We start from the raw sequence: 27,447 nt of genomic DNA on the forward strand, positions 1-27,447 counted from the left end.
CCATGGTAGTGGGCCTGGAGGCTGAGTCCATGGGAGCAGGCTTTGGTCTTAGGTTGATGGGGTCCAGCCTGGAGCTTGGGTCTTTGAGGGTCAGACTAGTATTAAATTCTACTGGAGTGAGCCTGGAACCTAGATATTCTGGAGCATAGGGCCACAAGGGGCAGTCTGGAGCCTGGGACCATGGGGGCTGGCTTGGTGCTAGGATGGGTCTAGAGCCTGAGTCTGCAGGGGGTGGGTTGGTGCAGTGGAAGGGCATTTTTACTCACTAATATTTTAGCAAGAATTAACACATTACATTATCAACACAGGTTACTTAGCAAGAGCCTGGGAAAATAGGACAGAAGACTTGGCAGGTTTGTTGGACAAAGTGTAACATGGTCATCAAAAATAAGGACTCTGGAAAGAAATGAGACATCAAAGAGAATATACTATATGATTCCACTTCTAGGAAGTTCAAAAATAAACAAAGTTAATCCATGGTGAGAGATAACAGAATGTTGCTTACCTTTAGAGGCCTGTAGCTTGTGTCCAAGGGGCTGGCCTAGGACCTAAGGCTGCAAGGGCAAGCCTGTCTCTAGGTTGGGCCTGGAGCCTGTGTCCACATGAGCTGTTCTGGAGACTGGGACAGTTGGCCTGGAGACTCCTGGTGCTGGGGTTTCCTTGAGTCTGAGCTTACTGGGGTAGGCCTGCTGCCAGGGACTGAAGTGAAGGTGAGAGCTCACTTCACACTGCTTTTCCCACATGAAGAGTATTTATCTGTGTGATGTGTTGCCCAGGCTTGTGAAAACAGTGACATGGTGTCTTTAGTCTGTTTTGTGTTGCCATAACAAAATATCTGAGAGATTGGATAATTTAAAAATAGCAAATTTATTTTCTCATCATTCTAGAGGCTATGAAGTCCAAGATCAAGGCCCTGATAGGTTTGGTTGTTTGGTGAGGGATGCTCTCTGCTTTCAAGATGGCACCTTATTGTGGCATCTTCTGGAGGGGAGTAATACTAGGTCTTCACATGGCAAGAGGTGGAAAGGCAATGAGGTGAACACTGCACAAAGCCCCTTTTACAAAGGCCTTAATCATGACAGAAGGAGCTCTCATGACCTCTCAAAGGCCCCATCTCTTAATACCATCATATTGGCCATTAAGTTTCAACACCTGAAGTTTGGAGGGGACACGTTCAAATCATAGTACACAGGTAATGTAAAACTGTCTTTCCTGTCATCATGAATACATCTTTTCTTATTTCCATGCTACATCCAGGTGCTAAAATCCCTCACTTGAATTTCTTAGTTCCTGTAAAGGTATTTTTTTAGTGTGGATAGATGTTTAAATTTATATTTCTGTGAGGAGATGAGTACTAGGAACTTCTGTTCCACCATTTTGCTGATGTTGTTCTTCAACAAGTTCATTGTTCTAATCTCTGAACATAATTGTTTTGTTTGTCAAACATTGCTTGACTTAATTTACCAGTAAATGGCAGTCCAAAGTAAAGCTGAACATACTATTACTACCCATCCTCCTACCCAGCACGCTTCCCCACCCCACGTCAATTTTTTAAAGTTGGTTATAAATTAACAAGTGGTTATCGGCTGGGTGCAGTGGCTCACGCCTGTAATCCCAGCACTTTGGGAGGCTGAGGCAGGTAGATGATCTGAGGTCGGGAGTTCGAGACCAGCCTGACCAACATGGAGAAATCCCATCTCTACTAAAAATACAAAATTAGCCGGGCATGGTGGCGCATGCCTGTAATCCCAGCTACTCAGGAAGGCTGAGGCAGAATTGCTTAAACCTGGGAGGTGGGGGTTGCAGTGAGCCGAGATTGCGCCACCGTACTCCAGACTGGGCAACAAGAGCGAAACTTGGTCTCTAATAATAATAATAATAATAATTGGTTATCAGTATGAAGTCTTTCACACATTTCTAATAAATTATTCACACTCTTACTTGGCAATTAGATAATTCTTGTTACAGGAGAATCCCTAGGCAAATTCACATGTGACATGCAAGAAATTCTAAGGAAAAGGGTAAAAGTAAAAAAATTGTGTCTTGCTTTCCAACAAAATTTATAACTGAGGAGAGGTGAAATGTAAAAGCAAAAGGAAATGGGAAAGAAAATTGCTGTTGTATTTTTCCAAATCCATTCATTTAGAGTTCTGACAAACTTGAACTGAGTGGCATTCTGGGTTATTAAATTAGAAGTTCTTCAAAAACAATGTCATTAAGACTTTCTGTTGCATCAGGTGGTTAGAGTATTCAGTTTTTTATATATCTAATATTGTATTAACTATTTTATGACAGTGATATGTGCATATATATATATATAAAGCTTCATATATGAGACTTTATAAAGCACATTAATATAAACTAGCTTATTTCATATTTAAACTTCACACCAATCCTGTCAGGCAGGGTAATTTTTATTGCATATACTGAAGTTGACTCAGAAAGATTAGGTGATTTAAGTGAGGTAATTAGCTGGTAAGCTGCAGGGCAGTGACTAGAACCCAAAACTTTTGACAACTTCAATGTTCATTTTTCTGTATGGCACTAACATTTCTTTTTATACATCTAAGATTTCTTCTGTGGTATTTCAATTTCAGTTATAGATACAGCATTTACATTTTAGAAATAAATTGTAAAGGTCCACAATTAGTGTACCAGTGCTATGATCTGAATATTTGTGTCCCCTCCAAAATGCATGTTGAAACTCAATCCCCAGTGCAAGAGTACTAAGAGGGAGATGATTAAGTCATGAGGGCTCTGACCTCATAAATGGGATTAGCACCCTTATAAAAGGGCTCAAAGGTTGAAGGAAGCACTCTCTTGTCTTTCTACTCTTTTGTCATGTGAGGAAAAAACATTTATTCCCTTTCTGCCCTTCTACCATGTAAGGACACCTAGATGGCACCATCTGAAAAATGGGGCTTTACCAGTCATGAAACTTACTGGTGCATTGATCTGTGACTTTTGAGCCTCTGGAACTAAGATAAATAAATTTCTATTGCATATAAATTACTAAGCCTCAGGTATCTAGTTAGAGCAGGAGAAATGGACCAGGACATTCCCCTCTCCCAATACCATAAAACTCATACAGCTTTACTTTGCCCAGAAGTATTTATATACTTTCAGTTTCCCCCTTGTTTTTCACCTTTTGCTTTCCTTCTATGCATTCATTATGAGCATCTTTCCTAAAGTTAACAAACCATATAAAACTGGAATTAGCTAGGCCCCTTTTGCCTAAAAGTCTCTCAGACTCTACTTAGAATTTTCATAATAGTCATTCTTCTCAGCTTAAGGTCAGTTATGATACTAATAAGTTATCCTCCCAAAAAAGTAACTTAAACGATTTTCACTCACTAATATTTTAGCAAGAATTAGCATATTACATCATCAACATAGGTTACTTGGCAAGAGCCTAGGAAAATAGGACAGAGGATTTGGCAGTTTTGTTGGACAAAGTATAACATGGTCATTAAAAATAAGGACTCCATGAGGCCGGGTGCGGTGGCTCAAGCCTGTAATCCCAGCACTTTGGGAGGCCGAGACGGGCGGATCACGAGGTCAGCAGATCGAGACCATCCTGGCTAACACGGTGAAACTCCGTCTCTACTAAAAACTACAAAAAACTAGCCGGGCGAGGTGGCGGGCGCCTGTAGTCCCAGCTACTCGGGAGGCTGAGGCAGGAGAATGGCGTAAACCCAGGAGGCGGAGCTTGAAGTGAGCTGAGATCGCGCCACTGCACTCCAGCCTGGGCGACAGAGCGAGACTCCGTCTCAAAAAAAATAAATAAATAAAAATAAAAATAAAAATAAAGGACTCCGGAAAGAAATGAGACACCAAAGAAAAAATAGACTTGGCAGTTTTGTTGGACAAAGTATAGTATGGTCATTAAAAATAAGGACTCTGGAAAGAAATAAGACACCCAAGAAAATATACTATATGATTCTACTGTAGAAAGTTCAAAAATAAAGTTAATTCATGGCGATATATAACAGAATGTTGTTTATCTTTGGAGGATTATCTACTGTTGGGGGGATGATTAAGGAGGAGCTTTCCATCGGGGAATGTTCTGGGTGATAATTACACAGGTATACAACATACCAGAGTTCATCATACTAAATATTTAGGAGTTGTGCATTTTAAATCATGTAAGTTATATCTTGGTTTTACATCAAATTTTTTTAGAAGTGGAAGCTTTGAAGTCAGACAGATCCAACCAACCCAGGGTCTGCCATTTATTAGTATTATGATCCCACATATGTCACTTAACCTCTCTAAGCCATAGAAATACACTCTGGAATATGAGGATGATAATAGTATCTACCTCATGTGGTTGTTGCTTGAATTAATAGAGCTGGCACACTTAGTGCTCAATACGTTTAGCAATCTGTACTACGATCATTATAAAGGGAAAGAGAAAAAGTAGGAGACGAAAAAGAAAAGCTAAATTTCACATGAGACTGGATTCCATGGGATATCACAAAAAAAGGGCACCTTGGAAGCTTCTGGGAAGAATGAAAGCATAGTGCGTAAGGTTGAGAATAGTCAGTATAACCTGATGGTTTAAATCACAGGCTCCTGAAGCTAGATTACCTGAGTTTGAATCCAGGCTCTGCTACTTAACTAGGTCTAGACTCTAAGTTCCTTAGCCTCTACATATTAAGTTCAAATATTAATGCCTACTTCATATAGTTTTTGCAAAGAAGGACTTTGGAGTACGAAGAAAAATAATGAATTTATTTTAGAATCATTTAAAATACCAGTAGAACATTTACCACTGAGCTGGAATAACACCAGTGAATTTGATTCCCAGTGATATTTTTATCTTGACTGGGACAGTCTCATGATTTATGTCACTGTTTAAAAGTCATTTAGTTTAAGAAGCCTTCCTAACTGATCTAGAGTAGTTTCTTTGTTTCCCAGGGCTTCTGTAACAAATTAATACAAACTGGGTGGCTTAAAACAATGGAAACTTACTCTCTCACAGTTCTGGAGGCTGGAAGTCCAAAATCAAGATGTGGCAGAATCATGCTCTCCAAAGGCTCTAGAAAATCCTTTCTTGCCTCTTCTAGCTTCTAGTAGTTGCTGGCAATTTTTGATGTTCCTTGGCTTGTAGATGCATCACTCCAGTCTGCCTCCACTTTTATATGGCATTCTCCCTTGTGTGTCTGTGTCTCTATTTCTGTTTTTATAAGGATTACCAATCATTGGATTAGGGCCAATCCTAACCCAATATGACCTCCTCTTAACTAATTATATTGGCAAAGACCCCACTTCCAATAAAGCCACATTCTGAGGTTCTGGGTGAACAAGAATTTTGAGGAACAATATTCAATCCAAAACAAGTAACTTTTGCCAAAAAGACCAAAATAAAGTAGTTCCCTAACATACTAAAAGTATTGTTTATCAAAAACACAGATTTTCGGCCGGATGTGGTGGCTCACACCTATAATCCCAGCACTTTGGGAGGCCGAGGCGGGTGGATCACCTGAGGTCAGGAGTTCGAGACCAGCCTGACTAACATGGTGAAATCCCGTCTCTAATAAAAGTACCAAAATTAGCTGGGCATAGTGGTGGGCACCTGTAATCCCAGCTACTAGGGAGGCTGAGGCAGGAGAATCGCTCGAACCTGGGAGGCAGAGGTTGCAGTGAGCCGAGATTGTGCCATTATACTCCGGCCTAGGGGACAGAGCGAGGCTCCGTCTCAAAAACAAAACAAAACAAACAAACAAACAAACAAACCGAACCAAACAAAAAACAGATTTTCTTTATAGCACAAATTGTTTTTTTTTTTCACTTCTTTATTATCTGTCTCTTCCAGACAGATTCTAGACTTCTTGAAGGTAGGAATCAGCATAGTGCCTGGCATTTAGTTGAAGTTCAAAAATCATTTGATAGAATAAATTTATTGATTCTGGTTGGGAGAAATAAGGAAAGATAATTCAGTATAACATAAAAAGTGAACCATTGCCCCAGGAACTGTTCCCCCCTTTCAAATCACATTTTATTTATTTATTTATTCATTTATTTATTTATTTTTGAGACGGAGTCTCGCACTGTCACCCGGGCTGGTGTGCAGTGGTGCAATCTCAGCTCGCTGCAGCCTCTGCCTCCTGGGTTCAAGTGATTCTCCTGCCTCAGCCTCCCGAATAGCTGGGACTACAGGTGCCCACCACCATGCCCAGCTAATTTTTGTATTTTTAGTAGAGATGGGGTTTCACTATGTTGGCCAGGCTGGTCTGAAACTCCTGACCTCGTGATCCACCCGCCTTGGCCTCCCAAAGTGCTGGAATTACAGGCGTGTGCCACCACGCCCAACCCAAATCACATTTTTTAGATAACCAAAATAAATCAGCTGAATATTTAAAAAGTAGGCCAATCAACCAAGTGTTTCAGGCACAACATGGGCTTTTAAACAACATTCTGAGTTCTGGAATTTGTAAATTTTCTTCAGAGTTTACATGAAGAATTAGAGGAGAGAACTAGGTAGGGAGCAAATAGAGCTACATCCCCCCCATCTTTTACTTGTACCCCCACTTCAACCATTTTCACTTGTTTTATGTAGCTTTCTGTAGGGGAAAAATAACTTTTTTTTTTTTTCAACTTTGAAAATCGCTAATGTAAAGACAACAAGCAGACATCTCACCAGATTTTCTTCTCTTAAATATTTTGTCTAAGTAGATATTCTCTTACAGTTAAAACAATTACTGTATGGCACTGTCCTCCTGATAATGAGAGCTAATTTATATCCTTATATTTATCTTGGACTATGTAGTGTTTTAAAAGTAAAGCAATCATTTGGTTGGTGGTTGGTTGGTTGTTTTGTTGTTGTTGTGTACATTTTAACTACTATAACTGCTTACAATCAACATTACAGATGTGTCAATCTGCTCTAATGCTTGGATCCCAATCTCTTAAGCAGCACAGTATGGTTAAAAGAGCATGGGCTTTGAAGTCAGAAAGAACTGGGCTTGAAATTATTTTCGTCACTTCCTACTTGTGACACTAAGTAAATCACTTCTCTTAGTTTCTCTGCTTGCAAAGTAAGGATAATATCTATTTCACAGGATTATTATGACAATTATATGCACAAATTATATAAAAGCACCTCACACACAGCAGGTATCAAATAAATGTTGGTTTCAAAATATTTTTCAAGGATATGTTATAGCATTTTCCTAATTTCAACTTTCTCATGTTGAAGAAGTCTATTATTCTATTTATTACTTAGTAAAGTTAAAAATTTGCTGATAACGTTGCTTTCCATATATGCCTAATTGAAAGTTATCTCAAATTGGTAAGTGGCCAAAATTCTTTCTAAAAACATAATTCAAAAAGTTCAAATAATAGATTATTTATACCTCAAGGAATATATATTTCCAATTTTGGTTTACACATAACTTTTTGAAACTGGCATAAACCTCATGAGTGGGCATAATGCCCTATAAACAGATGGATATGAATGCTCAGGTGCCAGAAATTCAACATGGCCACAGCTGATAGAGAATGTTAAAATAGTGACAGTTCTTGCAACTGGTCATCTGTTCCTAGTATTAACTAAGTCTATCAGAAATAGAAAACAAATTCTAAAATACATGAATGTTTATTTAGTCTTCAGTAGAATTTATATATAGCTCATATTCAAATATTTTGGCACCCTTTAAAATCTATCAATATGCATCTGATATAATCTTTTCTTTCTATGGTTATAGCTGGAAAAAAAACCCAATGTACACTGTACCCAATGTGTAGACTTTTATCCTTCATCCAGCCCCCACCCTTCCCCACTAGTCCCCAAAGTCCATTGTATCATTCTTATTCCTTTGTGTCCTCATAGCTTAGCTCCCACTTATAAGTGAGAACATACGATGTTTGTGCTCACTGAGTTACTTCACTTAGAATAATGGTCTCCGACTCCATCCAGGTTGCTGGAAATTCCATTATTTTGTTCCTTTTTGTGGCTGAGTAGTATTCCAAAAACCAAACACCACCTGTTCCACAAAAACTACTGAAATAATAAAAAAAAGGTAATTATTTGATTAAAAATAAACACAATGAAAAAATAAATATGATGAAAAAAAATTTTTTTAATAGGCAGAGATTCCTAAGTAATACAGTGACTATATTTTCAAAGATATAGCAATGCAGATGTTCATTTTAGTGGTATTTATAATAGAGAAAAACTGGAAAATATATAAATGGCCAACAATAGAATACTGGATAAATAAACTGTTCTATCTATAAAATGGCTGAATTATGCTATATCCAAACGATATTATTCAGCCACTAATATTATGGTGTGAGAAAATATTTACAAAGAAATAGGAAATTATCACAATATATAAAAATACATATAATGTGTAACAAATGATTTTTGTATGATCACATTTGAATAAATATAGGATACATACACACATACATTCAGAAAAAGTGAAAGACTATCCATCAAATGTTTAGAGTGAGGTTCTGAGTGATTTTTACTGTGATTTTTCACCTACCTATATTTTTCAAACATTTTACTATGAAAGTATGTATCACAAATAATTATAAAAACAGTACTTCAGTCAATAAGCTAAATGGATTTAATGACTCTTTATTCTACATTCAGAAGCTGACTGCTTCTCACCACCACCTTTGTTACTGCTCTGTTCCAAGTCATTATCTCCTTTTACTTGGAATATTGCTATAGCATCCTACCTGGGCTTCCTGCTTCTTCTGTTTTTTCCCCAATTCTGTTAGCTCTTCTTAATAAAACAGATCATGTCACCTCTCTACTTCAAGTCCTCCAAAGGCTTATTTCACTTACAGTAAAAATCAAAGTTACTAAAATAGCTTACAGTGACCTATGATTGGGACTCTGTACTCTTCTTCATTGGACTCCTACTCTCACCTCATTACATCTTTTACTTCGTCTCCTAGTGAGCTTCCACTTTGCACACTGCTTTCCAGGCTCATTGGTCTTCATGCTGGACCTTGAACACACCAGGACTTTGCATGTGCAGCTCCCTTTGCCTGAAATCCTCCTCCTTGGATATTCAATGGTTTGTACTTTTCTTTCTCCAGGTTTCTATGTAGTCGTCTTTTCAGACTTTCCTTTCATCGGAATTGGTATTATAATCCTCCATGCTCCTACCCCTACCCAACTCCTTACATTCCTTCTTTGCTTTATCTTTCTCCTGTAGTACCTAACCACATTTAACATACCAAAATTTTACTCATGACTTTTCTATTGCCTGCCTCACTCTCTCTAGGGTTTAAGCCCTCTGAGTCAAGGGTTAGGGTATCTCCATCTGTTAAACAGTAGATTGCTAGAGAGAAGGTAGTGTGAAAAGAGATTTCATTCAGTGATCCAGTTTCTCAAAGGCAACGGTAAGTTGTAAAGTCCAAGGGAGCAATTTAGGAAGGCTGAAACTTAAGTTCTGTATTTTTAATTTATTTTACAACAAACTGTCACAGTGAAAATCATAATGGCTATTTATCAATTTCATCCACTAATTAAGTAGCTAATCTAAAAGTCAAAATCAGAAATTTAAAAAAACTTTTGCTTAGCTTTCTTAACTGTCATAAACTTTTTAAGAAGAGCAATTAAATCTGTTATAATAGATTGGGCTGAAAGTTTCTTGGTCAAATTCTACATTATAAAAATATGTAAACTGAATAAGCTCAATTAACCACACTGCAATTTATTTGCTATACTTTTTAGGTTTTAAGGTCATAAGCTTGTCTGACAAATGTGAAATGTGGTGTTTTTTCCCTAGTTCTTTGTCTAATGATTATTAATGATCAGGCCAATGAAGCAATTCCTTGGCATAACTAGGGTTCCCTCAGTAAAGCATATTTTTTTTATTAGTGAGGCCAAAATAATATTTTACTAAAACTATGATAACTTCAACTTGATGCCATTCACATAGAAAATAAGACCTAAGACTGATAAATAATTTTTTCTCCTTAGTCTGAATTTTTGTTATTTAAAAAAATATTAAAAATATGGTTTAACTAGGACTACTGTATGAATTTTTAACATAGCTATACATTTTAATTTGCATTATGATAAAACAGCTAATAATAACTCTTTATAATTACAGTAGCAAATACTTTTCCAACTAAAACCTTAATAAGCATATATACTCTTAAGAGTTCTTATAGGAGACAAAACTAGAAGTCCTGTTAGTTCAAGTAATAGACTTCTAAGATTTTCATTATTTGCTTGCACTTCTTATTTAGAGGGTCTGCTTCATAGGCATGCAACCTGTGCAGTAAGTAGCACAAGGCACCATGCTTGATTGTATTATTAGATTAAATGCTTGGTATCCTTTTTAAAGTAGGGATCACCGGACTTTGAGAAGATCATGTATCAAACAAGTAAATTCCATGGAAAACGTGTGTATGAGAGAGACAGTAGAGTGAAGAGCAATATGGCAGCAAAATATTCAGAGAAGCTGGAAATCAGTATGGATGCCCAATCTCTCCACTACTTACAGTTGTGAACTTAAAGTTCACAGGAAGCTTCAGCTCTGCCCAAAGGTGACACTTCAATCTTGGTTAGTTTTTCCTAACAAGTAACAACACTGACCTGTTCAAACTTGTTAGGAAAAACTGAAGAAGCACAATGTCCATAGCTCTGATTACTCTGCATCAAGTTAATCTTTTTCCAACTTTCTGTAATAATTCTGGCCAAAGTAGTTGGATTGCTAGGCCTTGATAACTTGTACAATACCTTATTTCTCTAAGATTAGAGTCTATCCTCTCATCCAACTCCTAATCTCCTCTGGAATTGGATTATTCCTGCAAGAAATAAAGTAGTCATCAGGGATGAGGACCTAAAGTGAGTAGAGGGTGGGTGTTAAAGATTAACCTGTGAGTTTTTCCAAAGGACATCTTAAACATAACTGAATCTTACACATGGTCTAAGATGAGTAGGATGAAGATATGTATTTTTGGGTAGAACCAGATAATATGTTACCTTAGTTGTTGCAAGTTGAAGTCTATCAAAGTGCAGAGTTCTCATGGCTGCTTTTAAAGTACAATAATCATATTTTGATCGTCAGAACTATTACACTGCTACATTTAACATTTTGTGCAGATTAGAGGGGAAAGAGGTAAATGAAAGTCCTTTCATTTGCTTCTCTTTTGAATTTTCAGACTGTATAGATACAAAAGCAAAATATTTTGGTGTCAATATAAAAAAAAAACTTTTTAGGTTTAAATTTATTTCTATATAGTAGTCCTTATGATCAACTTTTTATATATACAAGCTGGTGATTGCTGCTTTGGATACACAACTTTTCAGGTAATAGAACCTTAACCACTACAGACAGAGGAGGGGTGATGGAAAGCCTTTTTTTTCTCTAACTCAGGGAGGTAGACTAAATAAACCCTTTCAATTTTAAGAAGATTTCAATTTTAGTATAGCATAATTTTGTATACTATACTATAAATATCTATATTTAGATATAGATAAGTAGATATCTGGATAAAACATAACTTTGAGTTTTACAAGTGTAGTGGAACAATTACTTTGGGAAACAATCATTACGCTAACTGATAAGAATTGGATCTTTGTCCTTGGAAAATGTATGGTCTATTTTTGGAAGCTAAAACAGACACAAGACAACACATACGACTAGATTGGTTTTTGCCATTAAAAAAGTAATTGCAAGAACCACAATTCCTTTTGCACCAAACTAGTAAGTGTTACATAGGAAGTATACAAAGTAAATTCAGAAGATGAAAGGAGACACTGTAGACAGGATTTGAAAGAAAGGGTTTTATGAAGAAAAAAAGTTATTTTTTGTTTTAAAGCAAATCAAACCTATTACTTCCTGGTTAGTAAAGGAAGTATTAAAAGTATATATGTTTATGGAACATTTATGATCTTTTTAGTAAAATATATTGTATCTAAAGTTACAAAAAGTCACCTGTTATTTAACATTGATTCAAAAAACAGAACACAATTTGAAAATGGAAAGGAAATACGGTTACAATACCTAGATGCCTGGTTGTAATTGTGTGGTTACTTTTTTTAAAAGTCATGCTTTTAGAAACATAAAGATTAGAAGATTTTACTTAACTCTGCAGAATAACAAATATATGTAGATTAATAATGTTAACTTTAAACACCTTTATAATAAAGTCAATGATATCTGGAAGGCAGATGGAATGATGCAAAAATAAAAGAATTGAAATTATTCTAATTTTATTGAATAAACTCATAAAAGTCAATTTTTCTAACTACTCATACCAACATACCACACTTGTTAGCTAGCTCTGTACTCAATTTATAGCATGCAGTGAGTAATCTACCATGTCTTCCAACTTATCGAGTTTGAGACCAGCCTGGTTAACAAGGTGAAACCCCCGTCTCTACTAAAAATACAAAAAAATTAGCTGAGCGTGGTGGCGCACACCTATAATTCCAGCTACTGGGGGAGGTTGAGGCAGGAGAATCACTTGAACCCAGGAGATGGAGGCTGCAGTGAGCTGAGATCGCACCACTGCACTCCAGCTTGGGTGACAAAGCAAGACTCCATCTCAAAAAAAAAAAAAAAAAAAAAAAAAAAAAAAAAAAGAAAGGTAGTGCTTCACACTTGGAGATGATAACATTTTAAATCATATTATGTCATATATATATATAAATCATATACGTGTATGTGTGTATAGTAGTAGCTACCTATGCAAATAAAAGATAACCAAGTCATGTATTCAAGTAAATTATATACAGTGATGGTATATCACCGCTACTCTATTTTTTATAAGCTAAAAAAATAATAAGAGTTGGAAAAGATAGTAATTTTCTTGGAGGCAAAAGGGTACGTATATACGTATGAGTCAAGGAAAGCTGTTCTCTCAGACAGGCACTTGGCTAACTCCCTCAGGTCCCTGTTGTTTGCTCAGGTCTAACCTAATTGAGGGCCAGCCTGCTAGCGTACTTACTAATGGAACCTGTTCTTGTCCAAGTAATTAGTATCTCCCTTTCTCTGGTCTACCTACCCCACTACAGCACAAATCACCTTCTAACACAGTATATAATTTGTTTATTGTGTTTATTGCTTATTGTCTGTATTTTCCTATTAGAATGCAATCTCCAGGTAGCCAGTGTTCATTATTTTATTTAATGGTATACAGCAAAAACCTAGAATAAAGCCTTGAAGTACAGCAATTACTCAAGAAAGATCTGTTGACTTAAAATGAAATGAGTAAGACCAGAAGCAATGATCAGATTTTATGAAGATATAACTGTACGTAACAATATGCTATTTTTTGTAAAGGCAAGTTTAATTGTATTTCTTTGATACGGTTGTTCAGAGTGTACAAAAAATATTGTCCTTAAGGAATATTAAATTCATAGCCTGACACCTAAATCATATATATATCAACATGCACTTGATGTAACCTCATTTCCTGCAGATCTTTTGCTTGTGTTACCTGCTCAGAGATGTCTTCACTGACCACTTTATCTAAAAGAGCATGCTATCCCCTTATCATTCTCTAGCTCTTATCTTGCTTATTTTCCTTGATAGTTCTAATCACTGCATATTATGCTGAATATTTATTGTTTATCTCCTCCATAAAAACAGGAACCTTATCTGCCTTCCTTACTGCTCTACTTTCCCTGTATTTGGATGAGTGCCTGGTACACAGTAAATACTTATCAGCATGAATGCACTGGGAATTTGCATGGACTCATGTTGTCCTTCATATAAAAGAATGATGTAATTGTTTCTATCCAGATCTGAAGTTGGAAAGCAATCACTTGTATTATTCCCTCACCAATACAACAAACAAACGAAGAACAGTTTTTCACGCTTCCCACCATATAGACTGAGATGGTTAAAAGGCTAGACTAGATATATGCTAGATCTTACAGCACCAAGTATCAACGAGATTCAATATTCACCTGGAAGATTAAATCTTAAGTCATATTAAATATAAGTTTTAGATTTACTCTGTGCTTTTTTCTGGGTGAAATTATATTAATTTAATTGATTAGAAGATACTGATCTAAAATTCTGTGAAATTCCGTTTGATTTTAAAACTTCAGCAAGGTGAATGCCAGAAGTAAAGCAGTTCAGATGCAGTTGCTCTTTAACCCCACTTTTCTGTTTAAAATCTAAGACTGAGTGACAATATCTGGATTGAATGACATAGCTGTCTGTCTTTGTAATGGGTGGCAAATGAAAAAAGGAGCAAGATTTTTAAGAATGGCATTCTGCAAAGGATGTTGCTTTCCTAGTCTGTTCTGTCTGAACACCAGAATCTTCCCTCAAACTGTTAATTTTAGATATACCTTTAAAATTCTTCCCAGGATGTTTTCAATTGCAGAACTTTATAAAGTTCACCAAAGAAGTTGATAAAGAAAGACTGAAAGCACATTTTGAAATGAACTATATAATGTAAGCATACATGTTATTAAGTATTTGTCTGGTTTACTAAAAAATCCTGCTCCTTTTTGCATTTGCTATCCGTTACAAAGACAGGTAGCTATGTCATTCAATCCTGATATTGTTACCCATAGGCAGCAAAATCATTCAATCTGTATATTGTCAGTCAGTCCAGATTTTAAACAGAAAAGTAGGATTAGAGAGCAACTGAGTCTGAACTACCACTTTTAGCATTGGCTTTACCTAAGTTTGGTTTTTTTTTTTCTTTCTTTCTTTTTTAAATGGAGTCTTGCTCTTGTCACCCAGGCTGGAGTGCAGTGGCGCGATCTTGGCTCACTGCAACCTCCGACTCCTGGGTTCAAGTGATTCTTCTGCCTCAGACTTCTGAGCATCTGGGATTACAGGCACCCACCACCACGCCCGGCTAATTTTTGTACTTTTTTAGTAGAGACGGGGTTTCACCATGTTGGCCAGGCTGGTCTCGAACTCCTGATCTCAGGTGATCTGTCCGCTTCGGTCTTCCAAAGTGCTGGGATTACAGGCGTGAGCCACCACGCCTGGCCCTGGCTTTACTTAAGTTTTAAAGTCAAATAGAAAAAAAGGATAGCTCCTTTAATGATATCCTAGATATTCTACATAGATTCTCTGATTTTTCAGTTATTTAAAGTTATTAGAACAATCACAATATGATATTAAAGAATCATGTTGTTAACTTTAAAGCTTCAATCTCCAGCTCAATTCAAAGCTCTTTTCACTATTCCCCGCTACTCTCCCCTGACCCCAAGTACAGAGAAAGGGGTGATTATTTTCTTATTTAACTGGGTAAGGATGCAGTCCTCATTAACTGGATTTTGATAACCTCTGTGTGACAGTATCCAAAAGCTAGATCTATAATGAGGCTTCTTTGAGGGAGCCTGCAGGGGCTTCCCATTATGTAGTTTCCCATTATGTAACATATGTAGATCCAGATGTTGGTCATCTGGATACAGTTTACTGAGCCACTTTAATTTCTCTTGCTGCAGAGATTCCCTCTTGCTGAGGTCAGCCTGCATACTGACAAAATGGCTGAAGCTCACCTACTTTCCCTGGTGTTCATACGACCCATGGGAATCTCCATTATTCTTGACACACTAAATGATGGGCATGAAGGCCACTTTCTTGCTGTCCTGGCCTCTCTTAGTCTATCATCTCTTGCAAATTCTCTTTCCTCTACTTATACAGCTCCAGGAGCTCAGCAAGTCCTCCCAACAGAGAAAAGAAATATGCCTCTTATTTTGGTAATCCCAATCTTTAGATATGATTCTCTTCATGCAACCCCCACTCCAATTATATATTGGGAACAGTCCCATCCACAAACGGATTCTCCAAAAGGCCTCCTTATTTTATCTCAGGCCTACCATTTTTTTAATGAAGGGTGAGTAGGAGTGGTGGTGGTGAGGTAGTGGTGGTGGTGATAGGTATGGTTGTGACACTACTTGGCTAATACTATGGGATTATTCAAAGTTATTTTAACTTAGAATGTGAAGTATTCAATGCATTTTATTCTCAGTTTTGGGACATAATCATAATTATGGGGCAATGGGAAAACTCCCACTCAATATTATATTATAAATGCATCAACAAAAAAAAGATTCTGTTGTACCTATAGTATTATGATATCAAGTGTTAGCCAGTCCTTGCCTAATGAATTGGCAAAATCACAGTCCTAAAAGGGTAAGAGAAATATCTTATTTGGTCCTGTTAAAAACATCTCCTGTGATATCCAATTCACATCACGTGTCAACTTTTTTAGAGAAGTGGTCTCACTAGATTGCCCAGGCTGGTCTCAAACTCCCGCACTCAAGTGATCCTCATGCCTAGGCCTCCCAACATGCTGGGATTAGGGGCATGAGCAGCCATGCCTGGCTTTGTGTCAATTTCTTATAACAAAGCTGTGGTAGGGAATTGACAATCCCTATGTACAGGAACCCAAAATTCAGCCTTTCAAGTACAGTATCTCCATCAAATGTAGTTAGATAGCTTGTGGTTTTGTGAGATATTAATTAAAATCTTCAATAAAAAAGAACTAAGGTACTTAGGTACACATATATTAACACATTAACATACCAACAGGCTTGGCACAGTGGCTCACACCTATAATCTCAGTCAGTACTTTGGGAGGCCAAGGTGGGAGAAGTCTCAAACCCAGGAGTTTGAGAACAGCCTGGGCAATATAGGGAGACCCTGTCTCTAAAAAAAAAATTATTAAAAGTTAGCTGGATGTGGTGGTGCATGCCTCTAGTCCCATTTACTCTGAAGGCTGAGGTGAGAGGATCACTTGATCCCAGGAGTTGGAGGCTGCAGTGAGCTCTGATTGCACCACACTGTACTCTAGCCTGGGTGACAGAGTGAGATCCTGTCTCAGAAAAAAAAAAAAAAAAAAGAAAAAAGAAAAAAAAAGAAGAAAAACAAGAAACAAACAACTTTGGCAATAATGAAACCTCTTAATTCAGAGCATTACAATGAAATCCTTTTCTTTTTAACAGAATACTTACCAGTATCTTATGGAATTAGTATACTGAGGAATCTAGTTTAGAATCTTTCTTTCCTTTTTCTTTTTCCTTTCTCCTTTCCCTTTTCCTTTTTTTCCTTCCTTTTTCCTTCCTCTCTCCCTCCTTCATTCCCTTTTTGTAATTTCTGTTTCTATAAGGAACTAGGCAAAGCCAAGTAGATTCTTTAACTTAATTAAAGAAGTGTAATAGCTCTCTCTTGCTCCCACTCCACCATGTTGAGATGCCTGCTCACCCTTCACCTTCCACCATGATTGTAAGCTTCCTGAAGCCCTCATCAGAAGTCAGGCAGATTCTGGTACCATGCTTCCTGTACAGCCTGCAGAACTGTGATCCAATTAAATCTTTTTTTCTTATAAATTAAAAAAAGTATAATAAATATGTCTGCTGTTGGTTCATTCAAAACAAATTTTCTCTTCCCTCTGCTCTATTGTAAGTGGTGTTGTTTTTGCTAAGATTCTAAGATTCCCTGGCTTTCAGCAAGAAGAGATTAGTTTTCAGGATAAAGCTTTCAAAAAGGTCTTCTTTACTAAGTATCTAGAAGCCCTGTGTTTTCTGGTATCTTGTTGTGCTACATTATCATCTGTTTCCTCAGTGGCAGCTGCTGAGTTCATAAAAGATCAACTGGCTGTTTCTCTGGATTTTGCCATTTAACTCTTACATGATCACTTATATGGGTTATGCTTATGAAGAGTTGTTTCCTAATTGCAGGCTGCTTCATTAGAAGGAAAAGAAGAGGTTTGGGGATAATATTCCTCCAGAATCATGTTCACCAAAGTTATGGCAGCAGTAGCAACTTTCATAATCCACAAGCTAATGGAAATTAATCTTACTCTTACTGACGAAGTACAATAAGTGTTTTATAAAATATGGTGTTTACCTCTATATTAGGCAGTGTTTTTAAAAATCTTAATTGATTATGACAATCCATTCTAACTACTTCAGAGTTGGACATCATATTAAAAATGTAAGATTGTTTAAAAACTGTTGTAAATATCTGGTAACTATCTTCTTCTAAACAATGTCTTTAAAAAGTGACGGGTCTTTTAAAATCCTCTTAATAACTGTGAAAGGGATGCCATTACATAAACTCAAGATTAGTTAACATGTTTATTTTTAAAAGTGATTTAAAAATACTATTTTTATGGCAGCAAAATAAAACATGATCACGGCCGGGCGCGGTGGCTCACGCCTGAAATCCCAGCACTTTGGGACGCCAAGGCAGGCGGATCACGAGGTTAGGAGATCAAGACCATCCTGGCTAACACGGTGAAACCCTGTCTCTACTAAAAATACAAAAAATTAGCCGGGTGTGGTGGTGGGAGCCTGTAGTCCCAGCTACTGAGGAGGCTGAGGCAAGAGAATCGCTTGAACCTTGCAGTGAGCTCAGATTGCGCCACTGCACTCCAGCCTGGGTGACAGAGCCAGACTCCGTCTCAAAAAAAAAAAAAAAAACCCAAAAAAAACATGATCACTAGTCGACGCTATAAAATGTAATCATTTAGGGATACGTTTTACTTCCCTACCTTGATTTATTTTTTAGTTCTCAACAGAAAATATTTAACACTCAACTAGCTAGCACATTTATATTTCTGTTGTTTTTTTTAAATGACTCTGTAGTCTATTATTTTCTTCCATTATCCTTTTCAGGTGCCTCATTAGTAATTTTCTGTATTAAAAATTCTTAGATTACATGCGGTTTTCCACATAAAACTATTATCATCACCATTATCGCAACTATTTGAGTGGTTGGTTCATTCCATACACTGCTCTAAGCATTTGCATATGTCGTCTGATAACATTTTTCTTTTTTTTTTGAGACGGAGTCTTGCTCTGTCATCCAGTTGGGAGTGCAGTGGTGTGATCTCAGCTCACTGCAAGCTCCACCTTCCGGGTTCACGCCATTCTCCTGCCTCAGCCTCCTGAGTAGTTGAAACTACAGGCGCCCGCCACCACGCCCGGCTAATTTTTTTTTGTATTTTTAGTAGAGATGGGGTTTCGCTATGTTAGCCAGGCTGGTCTGGATCTCCGGACCTCATGATTGGCCCGCCTAGGCCTCCCAAAGTGCTGAGATTACAGGCGTGAGCCACGGCGTCCGGCCCATCTGATAACATTTTTGTGACAGTCCATAAAGCATAGTCATATTTTTATGCACAAATTTTAGGCAGCAAAACTGAGGTTTACAGAAGTAATTTTTACAATATTGCATTTTTATCAAAGGGTACTGAAGCTTGCATGTGTTTCAGTTAGATAAAATTCCAGATCTCAGCTATCCAAAATCCTTATGCTCATAACCTTGCTTCTTAAATCCCTAGTGGCCCAACACTTTGACTTGAGTGCCCATGTTTTTGTTTTTGTTTGCTTATAATGGAGTTGGAGCCAGACTATTTAACTTAAAATTGCCCTGGGCTACAGTAAAGAATAAGTAAATTAATGATCCATTTATGCCAGGTAAACGTCAAATATTGTAATTGCTTGCTTCTGGAACAAAGGTTTCAAAAAAATCATAACAGAGAAAACTTAGGAAAACTGAGTTATCACACGGCAACATAGGTATCTCAAATTCAAATAAATCTGTGTTCTATTTCCAATGATGATTTAGGCTTAACAAAAAACTTTTACATTAATGTTGTTAACTTAAAATATTTTAGTTTTATTTCATTCCTAATTTTTTCTAGTTTAACAGTTAAAATAGAGCTAAAAACATAAGTTTACTCCTAGTTTTCTATTTGTACATATTAGGGTAACTTTATAAGAAAATAGTTTATCACACTGGGTATCCACAAAAATTCATAAAAGGTGCTCCTATAATACTCAAAATTGAGAAACAGTAGTGTATAATCTGTGAGGCCAGTGTATAACAGCAACTCAAGTTAGTTGAATCAGAATTTTAAGCATCTACCTAGTTTCTCCATATTTATTCATTTGATTGATTAGTAACATTTCAAAAATATATTCTGTGGCCAAACTATGTCGGAGTTACTTTCTTCCCCATTATTAAGTGCACTAAATTCATAGCACGGAGTTTTAGTGGTTCTCGGACATTTTTTTTTTCAGTAAAGACCCCTTCGAGAATCTTGTGACATCTATGGATCCTCTCCCAAGAAAATGAATATACAAAAAGATTACACATCTTTTAAAAATTACATTTAAAAAAGAAAGGAGAATAGGTTCTGTAGTTACAAAACCTGAATTCCAATCCTCTTTATAATCTGTGTTAAAGCCTCCATTTCCTCATCTGTAAAATGCAAATACCACCTATCGCCTAGAAATGTTACACAGATTGAGTGAAATCATGTAATTATGGTGCTTGCCATTTAGCATATGCTAAACTAAGTGGTAACTATATTTTCTATTGTTAGAGGTTTTATTATGCTGATTGGTTACAGCCACTTTTTAGATTCTAAGGATCTTATATTCTTTCCACTGGTTACCTCATTTATTTGGCTTCTCCTTTTAGGATATTTTTATAGATGATAGTGACCCACAAAAGCACTGGAGGGATAATAGCATCTTTAATGTTCAGTTCAGAAGAGAAGTGGCTTTAATACTGCCATGATCAATTCCAAAGGTGATGAGTATTAGAGAGATTCAATATACTACGGACAAGGATACTTAAAGGGGGGGGGTTGTGGTTTACAAGTTTAAATGATCTATGCTACATACATGTAGCATACAAGAAAATGGAAAATATTACACTATTATTCTGACATCACATAGTTTTCTTGAGAACTAAATGACATGATGTGATTTAAAATATTATATATACAGATCTATCTTGTATGGATTTTTTAGTTTTCATTCCTGTTTCCTAGCCCAGAAGTCCTAAAACTTCTAGATAGGGGCACTGGGAGAACCTTGTTCTATTCAGTCTTTGACCCTTAGTTCCTGACACAGAGCTCCTAAGCCCCTTGGAATTTCCTGGATGATAGGAGAATCTTTTGTTTTAATGAGGTAACTCTTCATGGGCTCCTGGATAGCCTCAGGATGGGAGCTGGTTGCCAGGGAAGCCAACCATGTGATTAGGGAGTTGGAACTTTAAGCTGGCTCCTCACCTCCAGGGAGGGGAGAGGGGGCTAAAGGTTATTTGCTCACCATGACCAATAATGTAATCAATCATGCCTACATAATGAAGTATCCATAAAAACCCAAAAGGACAAGCAGGGTTCAGAGAGCTTCCTGATTGCTGAACACTATGAGGTTCTTGGAAGCTGGCCTGCCTGGAGAGGGCATGGAATTGCCACACCTCTTCTCCCTACCTATACATAGGGCAAGGTATGGGAGAAAAGGTGTGCAGACTCCTCTTCCATCCAGCTGTTCACTTGTATGCTTTGTAATATCCTTTATAATAAATGGGTAAATGCAAGTAGTTTCTCTGACTTCTGTGAGCCACACTAGTGAACTAATTGAACCTGAGGAAGGGATCATGGGAATCCTGATTTATAGCTTGGTCAGGAGTATTAGGTGACAACCTACTACTTGTGGCTGGCCCTGGAAGTGGTGGGGGCAGTCTTGCAGTACCAAGCCCTCAATCTGTTCGATCTGATGTTGCCTCCAGGTAGACAGCGTCAGAACTGAATAGAATTGAGACACCCAGCTGATGTCTGCGAGAGAACTGATGGTTTGATGTGGGCAGGGGTGAGAGGGACCGCTACCCTACCCCATCTTGTTGCAGAAGTATTGTATTGAGCAGTATTTGAGAACAGGAAAAAAGTTTGGTTTTTCCTATCTCTCAGAGACAAAACACAGTGCCTGGCACATGAATGAGATTCAGCTACATTTGCAAAACAAATGCCAAATGAATACTGAGTCAGAACAGAACATCTTATTAAGGTGAGAAGACATTTATTCTGTTATTCTCAAAACTGGTAATATTAAAAACATACTTTATGTTCGTATCTGAAACACAAACAACTCTAAGGAACTATCCAAATTTCTTTCATTTTCATTGTCATTTTGGTATTTTAAGCATCAAATATTGTTTGAAATATTTGAGCATAAACATATTCTGGTTATGTTTAATATAGTGTCACTATAGCCATCATAACAAGATTTCACAGAAGGCTGAAGAGAAGTTTTAATAAAGATCCTCATTCAATATAAAATGCTCCTCTAACAGTAACTGAGATAAAAATAATGAAAAAATAGTTACGTTTGCAAGGCTGACTTAACACTTCATGCATATTTCATTAGATGATCTTTGTGAGACTTAAAAGTAAACATTTGTATTTTAAAACTTTTTCTTTGCTCTTAACAATATATCATGTCAATAAAATTTCCTCCACTTCATTTCAAATGGCTGAATACTGTTCACTGTATGGATGTTGCTTAGTTAACCAATCTCCTAATAAATGATGCAGTAAAGAGTACCCTTGCAATTAACTTGTTAAACACATCCTTATTTGCTTATAATACTTTTTTTTTTTTTTGGATATGGAGTCTTGCTGTCACCTAGGCTGGAGTGCAGTGGCACAATCTCGGCTCACTACAACCTCTGCCTCCTGGGTTCAAGTGATTCTCCCATCTCAGCCTCCCCAACAGCTGAAACTACAGGCACCCGCCAGCATGCTCAGCTAATTTTTGTATTTTTAGTAGAGATGGGTCTCGCCTTGTTGGCCAGGCTGGTCTTGAACTCCTGACCTCAGGTGATCCACCCCCACCTCAGACTCCCAAAGTGCTGGCATTACAGGTGTGAGCCACCATGCCTGGCCTTTGTTTTTGTTTGTTTGTTTTAGACAGAGTTTTGCTCTATCACCCAAGCTAGACTGCAGTGGCATGATCTCAGCTCACTGCAACCTCTGCCTTCCGGGTTCAAGCGATTCTCCTGCCTCAGCCTCTGAGTAGCTGGGACTACAGGTGTGCGCCACCACACCCAGCTAATATGTTTGTATTTAGTAGAGATGGGGGTTTCACCACGTTGGCCAGGCTGGTCTCGAACTCCTGGCCTCAGGTGATCCGCCCGCCTTGGCCTCCCAAAGTGCTTGGATTACAGGCATGAGCCACTGCACCCAGCCTGCTTATGACACATTTCTAAAAGAATTGTTGGGTCAAATGCACATGCTCAAGGCTTTTGATACATATTGCCAAACTGCACTCTAGAAAAGTGCTGCCAACATATACTCTCAGCAATATAAGCAGCCCTGTTTCTCTGAACCCTTGCCAGTACTATCAAGAAATAACCACTTGTTAAAATAATGCCTGAAGATTAATGTTTAACGTGTTTTGTCACTCATAAGTTGGGCTTACTATTAAACTTTTAACTGTTACAATATTACCATTCAAAGCTTAAGATTCTTACACGTATTTCAGATGATAGAAACTGAGGTCTAGTAAATTATAAATCAGACCCCTTTTAGTGTGAATTTTAGCCCTGGCCATACTGCAGTGCAGTCTACTTTTTTTTCCCCCTTGTAATAGCCTTACAGATTTCCCAGAAAAAGATAGACATCTTCTTTATTAAGTTGAAGGCTAGGAATATTCTATTGGTTTAGTACCGTTTTTCCTGTTTCCTAGATTGGATTTTACAAATTTTGTGTTAAGGATACCTTTTGACATTTACTCATTTAATATTAAAATAGTCTAGCTAATCTTGGATAAGAATTTTGTTGCTTCATTCACTGACTCACTAATTTAACAGCACTTATCTAACGCCCACCATGTGTGAAGGATAAAGTAGTGAACAAAACAGGTGTAGTTTATATTTTTGTAGGGTGAAGGGAGGTATGAAATAAACAGTGAATAAAGAAGATAATGATAAATTATAAATGCTATTAGGAAAATAGAGGGGCATGTGATTGATAGACAATAAATGGGAATGGGAGCTATTTTAGATAGGGTGGCCCTGGAAGGCCTGTCAGATACATTGGGGTTAACCTGAAGGAAGAGAATGAATGAGCCATATTCAAGACAGTAAAACCACATCCCAGGCTGAAAAAATAAAAATAAAAAATAAAAAGCAAGTGCAAAGTCCCTGAGACAGAGTATCAGGTAAGATTAAATTCAGTTGAGAACAAGAGACCCCAAAATAGCGGGTGTAATAATATAGACATTAACGAGTGCAGGGCTGGCATGGTGCTCTCATCCACAAAGTCCTCAGGGACCCTGGTTTCCACCAGTTTTGCCATCCCTAGAATGAGAGAACCTGCATGAGACACAAATTGGCAGCTAGAGTTCCAAGATCACATCTATAGTCCATGGTACAGGATAAAGGAAAAGCCGCATTGAAGGTGTACACCAACTATCTTTTAAGGATGGTTTTACAAGTGTGCCACATGATACAATGCTTATATCCCATCAGCCAGCACTATTACATGGCTACAAGAAAGGCTGCAAAATACAGTCTTTGTTCTGGGTAGCCATGTATCCATGTCTACTACTATGAAAAAAATGGAATTTTTGGGGACAACAGGCTCTGCTACAGACTACAAAGAGCTCAGCCCACGACAGAAAGGAGGCAGTAAGAAGGGTGAGAACAACTTCCCGTACTGCTTCCTGGGAAGATGAAGAAGTGGGCAGGAGCCAGATTATGCAGTCTTGAAGGCTATGGTAAGGAATTCCGATTTCATTCTGTGTGCATAAGGAAGCTACTGGAGGGTTTTAAACAAGGGAGTGACATAACCTAATAACATTTTTTAAATGATTGCTTTGGTTGGTATATAGAGAATGGTTTGAATGGGAAAATTTTCATGAGGGTACAGATAGAAAGTGAAAGCAGCTAGTATGGATATTGCCGTGGTCCAGCAAGAGATGATGGTGGCTCCCAAGGGCTGTAGCGGTGGAGGTGATAAGCAGCTAAATTCAGAATATATTTGTCAGGCAGAATTGATGGTACTGTCTGATGAGCTGTATGAGTGTGAAGAATCACAGAAAATTCCAAGTTTTATGCTTGAGCAAATAAGTGAATGGTGGTACTATTTATGAAAATCAGGAATTCTAAAGGAGCAGGAGATTTAGGGAATGAACAAAGCGGATTCAAATGTTGTTTTAGACACATTAGAGAAGCCTGTGCTTTTTATCCCTTGCCATGGCAAAATTTTCAATACCATCCATAGTTTTCTAAAAATGGGTGGCCGTCTTCTTCTACAAGTTATACACAAACTCATTCTTCCCTTAATAAGGTATTTTTTTTCCTCAAAGTCTGTAATTTTTAAATGAAGTGTACAGAGAATTTAACATAACACATATTTTGGAAATACACAAAACATGTGCCTATTAGTATGGACTACTTTTCAGGTAAAAGAAAGACAATCTATTAAGATAGTCAAAAGAAAACCAAACTACCAAATGGGCAAACTTGATTAACATTACCAATGAAGATGAACTTTTTGATGCAACAGGATAATTCAAAAAATGTAGCATCTATTCTTAGAGTAAGAATAGTAACTCTTATAGTAAGAATTCTTACTACACAAGCCTTTAACAAATGCTAGGTCATTAAATACCTAGAGTACCCTCTAAGGTAGGTATTAAAACAATTTTAACAAATTTATAATAGATTTGGCACAAATAATAGGACAATTAAAGGCTTGTTCTTCAACATGGCTTAAAGTGAATTCATCCTAAACAAACAGTGTTCAGTGAGTCAAAGTAAGTAGTATCAAATATTGAAAGTAATAGTATCAGTGTATTTTCTCCTAACACTCCTAACCCACACGTTTATTATAAAAATGTTTGTTGTTCTATCTCTTCCAGTAAAATACTCAAGGTAATAAAACTCTCAAATCAGACTTACACCCTCTGGAAGTCATTCTATAGAGGTATAACCAATCTTTTAACACACCGTCTTATGGTTGAAGATGTTAACCTGAGAGGAGGAGAAAGCAGAAAGAGGAAGGGACTATTTGGAGAAGACGGGGAGAAAAGAAGGAAAGACACCAATGTGTTGTTCCTCCTCGAATTTTCCTGAAGTGAAAAAAAAAAAAAAAAATGAAGTAGAATGTTTGATGAAATGAATAACCAAGTAAAACATTTTCTGTCTACACCAGTACCACTAGGAGTTGAAATAAATTCACACAATGTCTGCTATGTCAAAACACCTTACCTTCAAAAACATGACAGTTACCTTTTATTTTATAGTATGTTGTGTTTCTTGCTATTTCTTATTTTTGACCTTCAATGCCAAATTTAAATTGGATTACAGTGATTCTTTTGTAAGGAAAAGGTGAATTTTTAAAAGAAACAACCAAGTGAAGTAGAAATTTTATTTACTTCAAATTAACTAATTACTCAAATAGAAAAGGACAATTTTTCACATTATGAAGCTACACAATTCCAAAACACACATGCAGAGGCTCTTAAGAACGAAATGTCTAGTAATTACAAAAAAAGTGAAGAGTTTACAGACATACAAAGAAATAAAGGGGAATTATTGCAAAGAAAAGTTTAATTTCACTTTGAACGACAACGATTTTTCCGGAAAGCAGATACTTCACTCCTTTAAGTTTCCACCCAAGCCACAATAATTTCAAATGGTCTTGCGGATGACCCAGCTGGTCACTCTTGTTTATGTGGAGACTGGGGGGAATGAGAGTCAGAAAAAGTGCTATAAACCTAATTTGGCTAGAGCAAGTTCACACGACACGACCGTGCTTTAAAAACTTGCTCTCCATTATGTACTTCCTTCCACCAGGTTGGGGGGAAAAAAAAAAAAAAGGTGAGGATGGTGAGTAAATACACCAGTGGTTTCATCAGAGGGGAACTCACTACTCAGAAGGTGACGGTGACGTGGTGCCGGTCCCTGAAGTACGCGCACAAGCTCCGGAGGTTGCGGGAGCTAAGGGAGGAAACGGGGACACGGTTAAATTCGCCCAGGTGGCGGGAGTGAGGAGGGGAGGAGTGAGGAGGCGGACGTGCGGGGGCGGGGTGTCCAACACAAACACAAACACGAATACGCTCAGCATCCCCGGGGAGGGCGGACTGAAGCCACCTCACCATTCATCGCCCCTGGACCCTGCGGTCCCCCTCGGACTTAGGGCCAGAGCCCTCTGCGAACCAACCTGGCCCCAGGAAAACGGTAGCGGCCGCAGAAGCCCCGCTCTCTGTAACGGCCGCGGAGGAGCAGCAAGCCTCCCTGTGAGTCGATGGGAGACAAGACGGAGCAGCGGTAAGGGCGGTAGGGGAGTGAAGCGCCTCTCTCCACCTTGTTAGAAGAGCGCTGGAAGCGGCCTACCCACCCCATCGCTGCTGCTTTGCAGTCGCCGCTCCCACCTTCCGCCGCCACCCGGAGGGAAGCCGGAGCGACGGGGGTCACGGCGGCGGTCAGAGGGTAAAGGTCTTGCTCCCAGCAGCCTCCGCGGTGGATACGTCGCCATCTTGGATCCGCGGGACAAGAAAATTCATGCGGTGAGTTTTTGGCAAATTTTCGGAAGTCTGGCAGCGGGGCGCGCGGCGGGGGCGGCGGATTCGGGGCCCCCGCAAGGCGGGGGAATGCCCCGGGGCCGGTCCGGCCGCGCCCGGGGTCCGCCGGTAGCGTCCCGGCCCGCCGCTTCCCGTTGCTTTTGTCTCGGCTCCAATCGAGAGAG

General features: G+C 38.1%; 1 protein-coding gene and 1 long non-coding RNA gene across 4 annotated transcripts in view; one reads left to right on the plus strand and one right to left on the minus strand.

Moving 5' to 3' along the window:
* On the minus strand, positions 1-27,154 carry LOC126930010 (uncharacterized). 3 transcript variants are annotated; one of them, XR_007717420.1, is made up of 6 exons: positions 27,100-27,154; positions 26,858-26,996; positions 26,630-26,699; positions 10,715-10,782; positions 4,975-8,005; positions 1-699 (listed from the first exon to the last, which is right to left on the minus strand). It is a non-coding gene; the product is annotated as an uncharacterized LOC126930010 (long non-coding RNA). The 3 variants fall into 3 exon arrangements; XR_007717419.1 differs by having other exon boundaries at positions 1-8,005; XR_007717418.1 differs by lacking the exons at positions 1-699; positions 4,975-8,005; positions 10,715-10,782 and having other exon boundaries at positions 16,962-26,699.
* CNOT2 (CCR4-NOT transcription complex subunit 2) overlaps positions 27,101-27,447 on the plus strand; it is a 108,834-nt gene continuing 108,487 nt past the window's right edge. The window contains exon 1 of the mRNA XM_050746588.1: positions 27,101-27,268. The gene's annotated coding sequence lies outside the window, so the exon portion shown is untranslated. The remainder of the gene's footprint in view (positions 27,269-27,447) is intronic.

Source organism: Macaca thibetana, chromosome 11 (genome assembly GCF_024542745.1).
Source record: "Macaca thibetana thibetana isolate TM-01 chromosome 11, ASM2454274v1, whole genome shotgun sequence".
NCBI lineage: Eukaryota > Metazoa > Chordata > Mammalia > Primates > Cercopithecidae > Macaca > Macaca thibetana.